Source organism: Elaeis guineensis, chromosome 15 (genome assembly GCF_000442705.2).
Source record: "Elaeis guineensis isolate ETL-2024a chromosome 15, EG11, whole genome shotgun sequence".
Lineage (NCBI taxonomy): Eukaryota > Viridiplantae > Streptophyta > Magnoliopsida > Arecales > Arecaceae > Elaeis > Elaeis guineensis.
The window spans coordinates 55,936,716-55,944,454 of record NC_026007.2 but is presented as its reverse complement, the minus strand read 5'-3'; positions in this window follow the sequence as shown (position 1 = coordinate 55,944,454).

The window sequence follows — 7,739 nt, the reverse complement described above, 5'->3', positions numbered from 1 at the left end:
TTACATGTAATATTTATGATCAAATTTAGATGTGATCTAAAGTTATGATCAGATTTGATGTAATTTAGATTAGATCTAAATTCAAACATATATGATGATATGTGATTAGATTAGATGATCCGATTAGCAAGTACTTAGATTGGGTTGATCACCAGGCCGTCCGATCATAGAAGCAAGAATGATTTAAAAGCCCTCTTTTTCTATTCGATGGGGTACTCTTATAGTATGTAGGGGTACCATATGATTAGATTCCATGAAGAAGAACTTGAAAGGAAGAACTTATTTTTTTGTAAAATTTTAGATCTTGAAATCTTAGGTTTGTTGTATGTGATACAAAGTTGTATGAAAAATAAAATATCTAATCTATATGATTAAAATTATTTTAATCATGAGAAAATAAAATCTTGAATTATAAAAGATTTTAGATATGATCTAAAAGGTATTTATGATTGATTTTATTTTAAAATTATGCAAGATTTTTCAGATTTGAAACTTCTTGAATCGTGCTCGCATAATTACTGAGCTGACCCAGTTTTGAACTAAATTGATCCAGTCCTCTTGTGTAGCTGGCTCAATGTTAATTGAGTCGATCTAGTTTCAGAATAAAAAATTTTTGTATAATATTTATTGTAAATATTTACAAAATAAAAAATTAAAATTATTTTAATCCTAAACCTAAACCCATGTTGATGTTAAAACTTAATGAAGAATTAAATATAGAATCGATTGGATCTAGAATTATGATTTAAGATCTAATGATATCGCATAAAATATGGAGAATGGGTTAGCTCAAATCAGATCTTTTTAATTAGGTTAAACCTAAAGTTAGAATCAAAGAGTTAATTGACTACGTAGAGAAATTGATTAAGTTTAATCAAATATGGAATTAGATTAATCATGATTTCTCTAATACAATAGTTGTAGATGGTCAAGTCCATGTCTTTGATTAGACCAAATGGACCTTGATTTGTGGCTCAGTGCTTGAACCCGAATCATTAGGTTGGTCAAATTAAAACTAATTAACCAATTAATGTCTAAGATAAGTTTAGTATTTTGACTGGTGATTTTTAATTAAGAGCAACTTATCTGACTATTTCGATGGTGTCTAAGGCAAGCTTAGTAGACCCTCCCATCGATCTCACTTACTTGGTTAATTTGATGAATTATGTCTTGATTAGACCACTAAGTGATTCGAATTGACTCATGCCATTAAGGTTGATCAATGTGGCTGATCTAGGTGCCATTTCAACCAGAATGATCATAATCCAATTCAATGACTTGATGAAGTCAGTGGGAGGATTATGATTTACTGGTTGATCTCTTCTCTTCTCAATTTATAAATTAAATCTTTTGAATTATTGGATCCCTAAAATGAGATAGTTATGGTGATAACTCCCATTAGGTTGGGTGATAATGGGTCCATTAGTATGATGATCATTGGAGGCTCAAAGGCCTGGTGCTCATCTGCTATTAGAATTATCATTCATAATATGATGACTCAATCGAGTCTCTCTGACGAGTGATCAAGTTAGCCAGTCAAAGTCGGGCCTGATCATTTGGTAGTTAGACTCCTGAGCATGATCATATTAATGGTTGGACCAAATTGAGACTTTCAGTGAAGGCCCATCGCCTACTGAAATAAAACCTGGGGCGAAACTTATTACTAGAAATTGTTTACTGAAATAATTGGTTAAGAACCTACCCATAAATGTACATGGGTGAGCCGACCAAAGTCAGACTCGTGTGTAGTTTGTGTAGATTCTAGTACCTGCTAAGGAATTAGAGTAATTCATCGGATTGGAGGTAAAGGCTACCAATTCGATTAAAATAGTGGGAGAACCTTTAGACTAAAGTCTAAGTCTTTAGGCTTAATCAATTCATAAACATAGAGATCTTGTATTTTTCTTTCAGTTATGCCGAGATGTCTGTTGCTCCATTCACTGTTTGACAGTGATTTATTTATAGGATCCAACTTCAATAGATGGTATCGAAAGTTGTAAATAGTTTTAAGATACGAATGGATTCTACATATGATTATGGATCCAGCACCTGATATTTTCATATCCAACACAGATGATGCGATCAAAGGCACTTATCAGAAGTGGCCAAATGATTGTATCATCATGTGGTATTTTTGAGAGCAATGAAGAACATGAATTTAGTTATAAATTCGATGATGCTCAGTAGGAAGAAATCTTTCAAATATTGAAGGAGTTCTTTTGTACCTCTGAAGATGTGTCTTCAGTGGGGCAACAACAATCTTTTGAGAAAGAAAAAAAAAAGAAGGTGCAAGAGAGTCGTACTTGGGCTAAAGAGCCTGAATTAACAAAAGAATCTAAGGTTAACCTAGTCTGGCAGAATTCCTTGATCCGAACAGGCTAAAGAAGAGAAATTAGTAAAGGATTGCTGGATAAGATACTTATATGATAAGATTAGTAGAAAGATTAGAAACAGCAAGAGGTTCCTGAATGTTGAAAATGGAAGTCATGTTCCAATCCTAGTTTTAGGAATCGTCGAGCTTACTTGTAATTCTAACAATATTATTTTAGTAATTATCACTATTGTCTAATGATTTTTGTGATATCATTATAGATGATGTCAAAATCATGGTGGATAATTAAGAAATAATATTTATATAGCCTATTAGTATATTATACACACCAAACAAATTCTAGAGTAGATAATGTCATGAAAGCTGTCATGAAAGCCTATCTTTGACAATTTAGGCTCGATCATATAAATAAGAATAGGATCAACAGGAGATAATTCTGAAAGCCAATAATTGTGAATCATTATCAACCTATCAATCCTATTTCTTTAGTAAGATGACCAAATCATCTTTTGCTGGAAAAGGTGAACGAATCAATGATGTTCTGAGTCTGATACATACTGATATATTACATCTACAAATATATTTATCATAAATTTAGATTATTTAAAATATTTAAATAATTTCTTAATAAGATAGAGAAATAAATTGGGAAGATCATTGAAACTCTTCAGTCAGACCAAGGAGGAGAATGCTTTTTTGGTGAGTTTTTGATATATCTACAAGAGGATAAATTTCTTCCTTATTGAATCCACTTTGTTAGACATAGTTCGATCCAGGATGTGATTTACAAGTCTGCCAATCTTTTTTTAGGGTTATGCTCTTGAGACTACTTGTCATATTCTGAACTGGATTCTGAATTAATCAGTTGCAAGAACTCCATATGAGATATGGACTAGGCATAAGCCAATACTTTCTTATCTTAAGGTTTGAGAGTATTTGATTTATATCAAGTATTTGCAGACCGATTAGCTTGGATATCGATCCTATATGTATTATTTTGTAAGATAACCCCAAAGAATCTAAGGGATATAACTTCTACTTTGCTAAAGAATAAAAATTATTCGGCATTTCTTTTGAAAAAAAGAGTACCTTGGTGAAGGAACTGATGCCTTTAATATGAAACTTATGAAATTCGACAGATAAAAGAACCGACACAATCTAGTGAACTCATAGAATCAGATTTGATTAGATCAAATCTGAAATCTATAGTAGAAGCATCATTAAGGAGATCTGATAGAGTATCATGTCTGTCGGATAGATACTTCAATTTTTAGTTCTGGGACATGATCTTGTTGAACTCGATGAGAACAACAAAGATCTGATCACCTACATGGATGCGATGCAAAGATCCGACTCTGATTAGTGGCTTGAAGCTATAGAGTTCGAAATAGAGTCCATGAAGGTCAACAGTGTATGGACACTCGTTGATCCATTAGAAGGGATAAAACCTATAGAGTGTAAGGAGATCTTCAATAGGATCAGAAAGCGCAGACGAGAAGGTAGAGACCTACAAAGCTTGTCTGGTTGCCTAAGGATATCGTCAACATTATGAAATTGATCATAATGAGATATTTTCTCCTGAGGCAATGTTGAAATATTTTGAAGTTGGAACATGTATTTTGATAGATGATCAAAATGCATGGCTTCGTTGAGAACGAAGAAGAACCCTACAAATACAAATGAATTAATAGTTCTGTGAGTATATTTCTTGTTTTGTATGTGATTGAAATTCTCTTAATCGAAAATGATATTTTTTATATTACAGAAAATAAAGGTTTCGCTGTTATCATTATTCTCCATAAAGAATTTGAAAAAAATATCTCTCATCCTAGAGATGAAGATCTATAGAGATAGATCTAAGAGGCTGCTTGAATTTTTTCAATCCAACATACATAGGATGTTTATGAGTAAATTTTTTTCTATCATATACACTATGCATGAGACCAGATATGGTATACTTAGTAGGATAGTGAGTGGATACCTGCAAGATTCGGGTGAGAATTACTGGAAGATCATCCTTAAGTATTTAAGAAATACTAAAGATCAGTAACTCAATTATGGAGAATCTGACTTAGAACTTGCAAAGTATGACTTCAGTTTTTAGTTGGACATAATTATAGCAAGAACGTGTTGGAATACATTCTTATCCTAAATAATGAAGCAATCTACTGAAAAAGTTTCAAGCAAATCAATATAGCCAAATTCAAATTGTGAGGCAAAATGCATTGCAGCATCCGATGTTTGCAAGGAAGCTATGTGATTGTACAGGTTCACTGGCAAGCTACGAGTGGCATCCTCCGATGATGATTCTACTATATTGTACAGCACCGAGCCATAGCTCATGCCAAGGAACCGAAGTCCCATTAGTTTATCAGGTATTTTGCATCGCTACCACCTTATTTGGGTAATCTGTAAAGGTGACGTTGAATTTTAGAAGATCGACGGAAAGAAAAATTTGATCAACTTATTTACTAAAGCCTCAGTATCAAGAAATTTTGAGATGATAAATCGAAGATGGGTATATGATACTATACTGATTGGCTTTAGTCCAAGTGAAAGTTGTTGAAAAATATCCTAAAACCAATTGTTTGACGATTGTACTAATTATAAATAAATATGAATTGATAAATAATAAAAATTATTTGACTTTTTAATCACAAGATGATATCTTCTAATGAACTTCTATGTTGTGATGAAGTTCTTAAGATTACTTTGATCGATAAAGAAAGATTTATCGTGTAATTCTTAAACTGGTTCGTGACCAAACGATACGCTATTACTAGGACGATAGCGATATCAAGTGTAGATCGTTATGTGCCATATGCATTGGTTGTCCTCATAACCAAATAGTGTGGAGACACTGATATAGCATGCAGGTAAAATGTAGGAGTACATCGTTACTGAACGTGGCCAACTGCAGAGTACTCTACTGTTAAGAGTAACTGTCAAGGGTATGGGTATAAGTGTCCCTCCGACCTAAAATCACCATGGTGATTTGCAAGCAACTCATTGTACTTTAGTGTCAGACTATCTGAGTTTTTAATTCAGTGACAGAAGGTTACTAGGTGCAGTCAAGTATTTGTTAAGTCAGTGCATGAGTCAAGATGGGATTGATCCCTCCAAATTAGTAGGAGTTAATATATCAATATATTTTAATTTGACAAAATCTGAGCTCGGATAATCTATGTGATGAATTTGAAAGATTGAAATACAATGTGGATGATTTATTTAGGATTGATAGTTAAATCCTAAGTCTCCTTGAGTATTAGAGTCAAAATGATGAATTATATGGTAACCATACGCTAGTAGGTTCTTGAATATTGCTTTGCCATCATTCGACCTATTTGAACATCAGATCATCATTGCTAGATAGTTATATCAATTGGTTTAAAAATTTATTTCTGTGCTAATGGCTTAGGTTCGAATCTATGGGATCACACTCAAAAAAAAAAATTTGACTGATCATGTGGCTGATCAACGATTGAGAATCATTCAAGGGCTTAATCATCAATTCGATTGATGATTAACCTTATGCAAAAGTTGTAATAAATTTATTCACCAAGTGTTAGTGAATTAATGAAAGATTAATTAGCAATTAGATTACTGATTAGCTCAATTTGATTGAGCAAAGAGGATTAAATGAAGATTCAATTAGGTTTGACCTGATTAGATTATGAGATGACCTAATCGCTAAGGAAGAATTATTCCTGATTTGATCAGGACTTTAGTTCAATCAATTTTTAATTTGATTGAGATTTGATTAAAGATTTATGAAGCTAATTAGATTAAGTTTTATCTATTTTATTTGGGCTAAATCAGATGTGATTTGGTTTAGATTCAAATAAGGAAACAAAGAGTCCATAAGAAAATGGACTCTTCCTCCCTTGCGCATCAAATTTTGCATGCCATTCTTCCTCAAGCACAAAATTATTTTGCATGAGATTTTTTATACCAAAGAGTCCTTTCCTTTTTCTATCTCACATCCAAATTTGGTTAAAATTTGATTTTATTTGGTATGTTCAAATCTGATTTGAATCAGATACCATGTAGATAATGTTTGATATTATCTACAAAACCTTGCCGCCAACTTATTTTTTTCTCCTTATGTGTGCGATATTTTGAGGAGATTTTTCATGAAAAATTAGTTAGAGAATTGATTTACCATAAAAAAATATGAGAAGGGGTGTCCTATATTTTTTTGGATATGTTTTGATATGAAATTCGGAGAGGGTGCGACATCTCTTGAGAGAGTCCAAGATCTCTTGGACTCTTCACCCAACTTATTACACGCTAATAAAAAGGGGTTTGTTCTTCTCTTTTGTGCATGTAAGATAGAAGAAAAAGAGGCCTTCACAAGAGGAGTCTTGGGGCATGAGTTTTTGATGTGAAAAAGAGGAGGAGAGTCATCTCTCTTTGGGTTAGCGCAAAAGCTATTTTCTAGGGTTTTCTTCCTATGGGTTTGGAAAGAGAGAAAAATAAGAGAAATTATTTTTTTCTCCATCTTTTTTCTACCTCTTCATCTCCTCCAGAAATTCATCTTCAACCTCTGAAAAGATTCTAGAGATTTGAAGAAAGGATCTAGATCAGCCAAGAAGAAGGTCTTCGCGCGAGCTAGCACTCCTGAGAAGACTGATCAGATCGAGGCTTCGAGTGGACTTCTATAGAGGCCGAACGCGTGTGTAGCTGCGAGCAACCAGCAAGGATCATCTTCACCATATCTCTTAGCAATGATCATCATCAACCCATACTCAGGTATCAAGTTCTGAACTCAGATAAGTGTAGATCTGATCTACTGCTTACATCCATGCATGTAGATTTTATCATATGATTATTTCAGATTTTATATACAACATATTATATCATTGATCCTAGAGTAGATTGATTTAATGATTAGATCATATGTATATTAGATTAATTTGATTAATCTAGTTGACTTCTACTGTATTTTATTTTAAAAAAAATTTAAAATACATGTATGAAATCGTCTACGTTTTCCAACAGTTTTCACAACATGCATTAAGTAATATTAGCACACCACTTAACTTAATATGTAGATCAAATATAGCAGTTAAGTTATGCATAGGACATATTCTATCCCAGTACTCATTTTATTTAGATTTTATTTCATAAATAATAAGCTCTAAAATATCATCTTATCTATGTTGTATAAATTTTTGATTAATAAAATATACTTATTGTAAAAATAAATAAGAGATTAGATAATAAACATCAAAAAGAATATTAGTGATATTATAAAAATTAATCAAAAATTCTTTCAAAATTTTACCTTTATTTCAATTATTTTTAGTCAATATAAAACTTAATCCATGATTATTAATATATGCACTTAATAAATTTTTATATAGATATGCATCATGTATCATGATATATATTGAGTTCCAGCAAG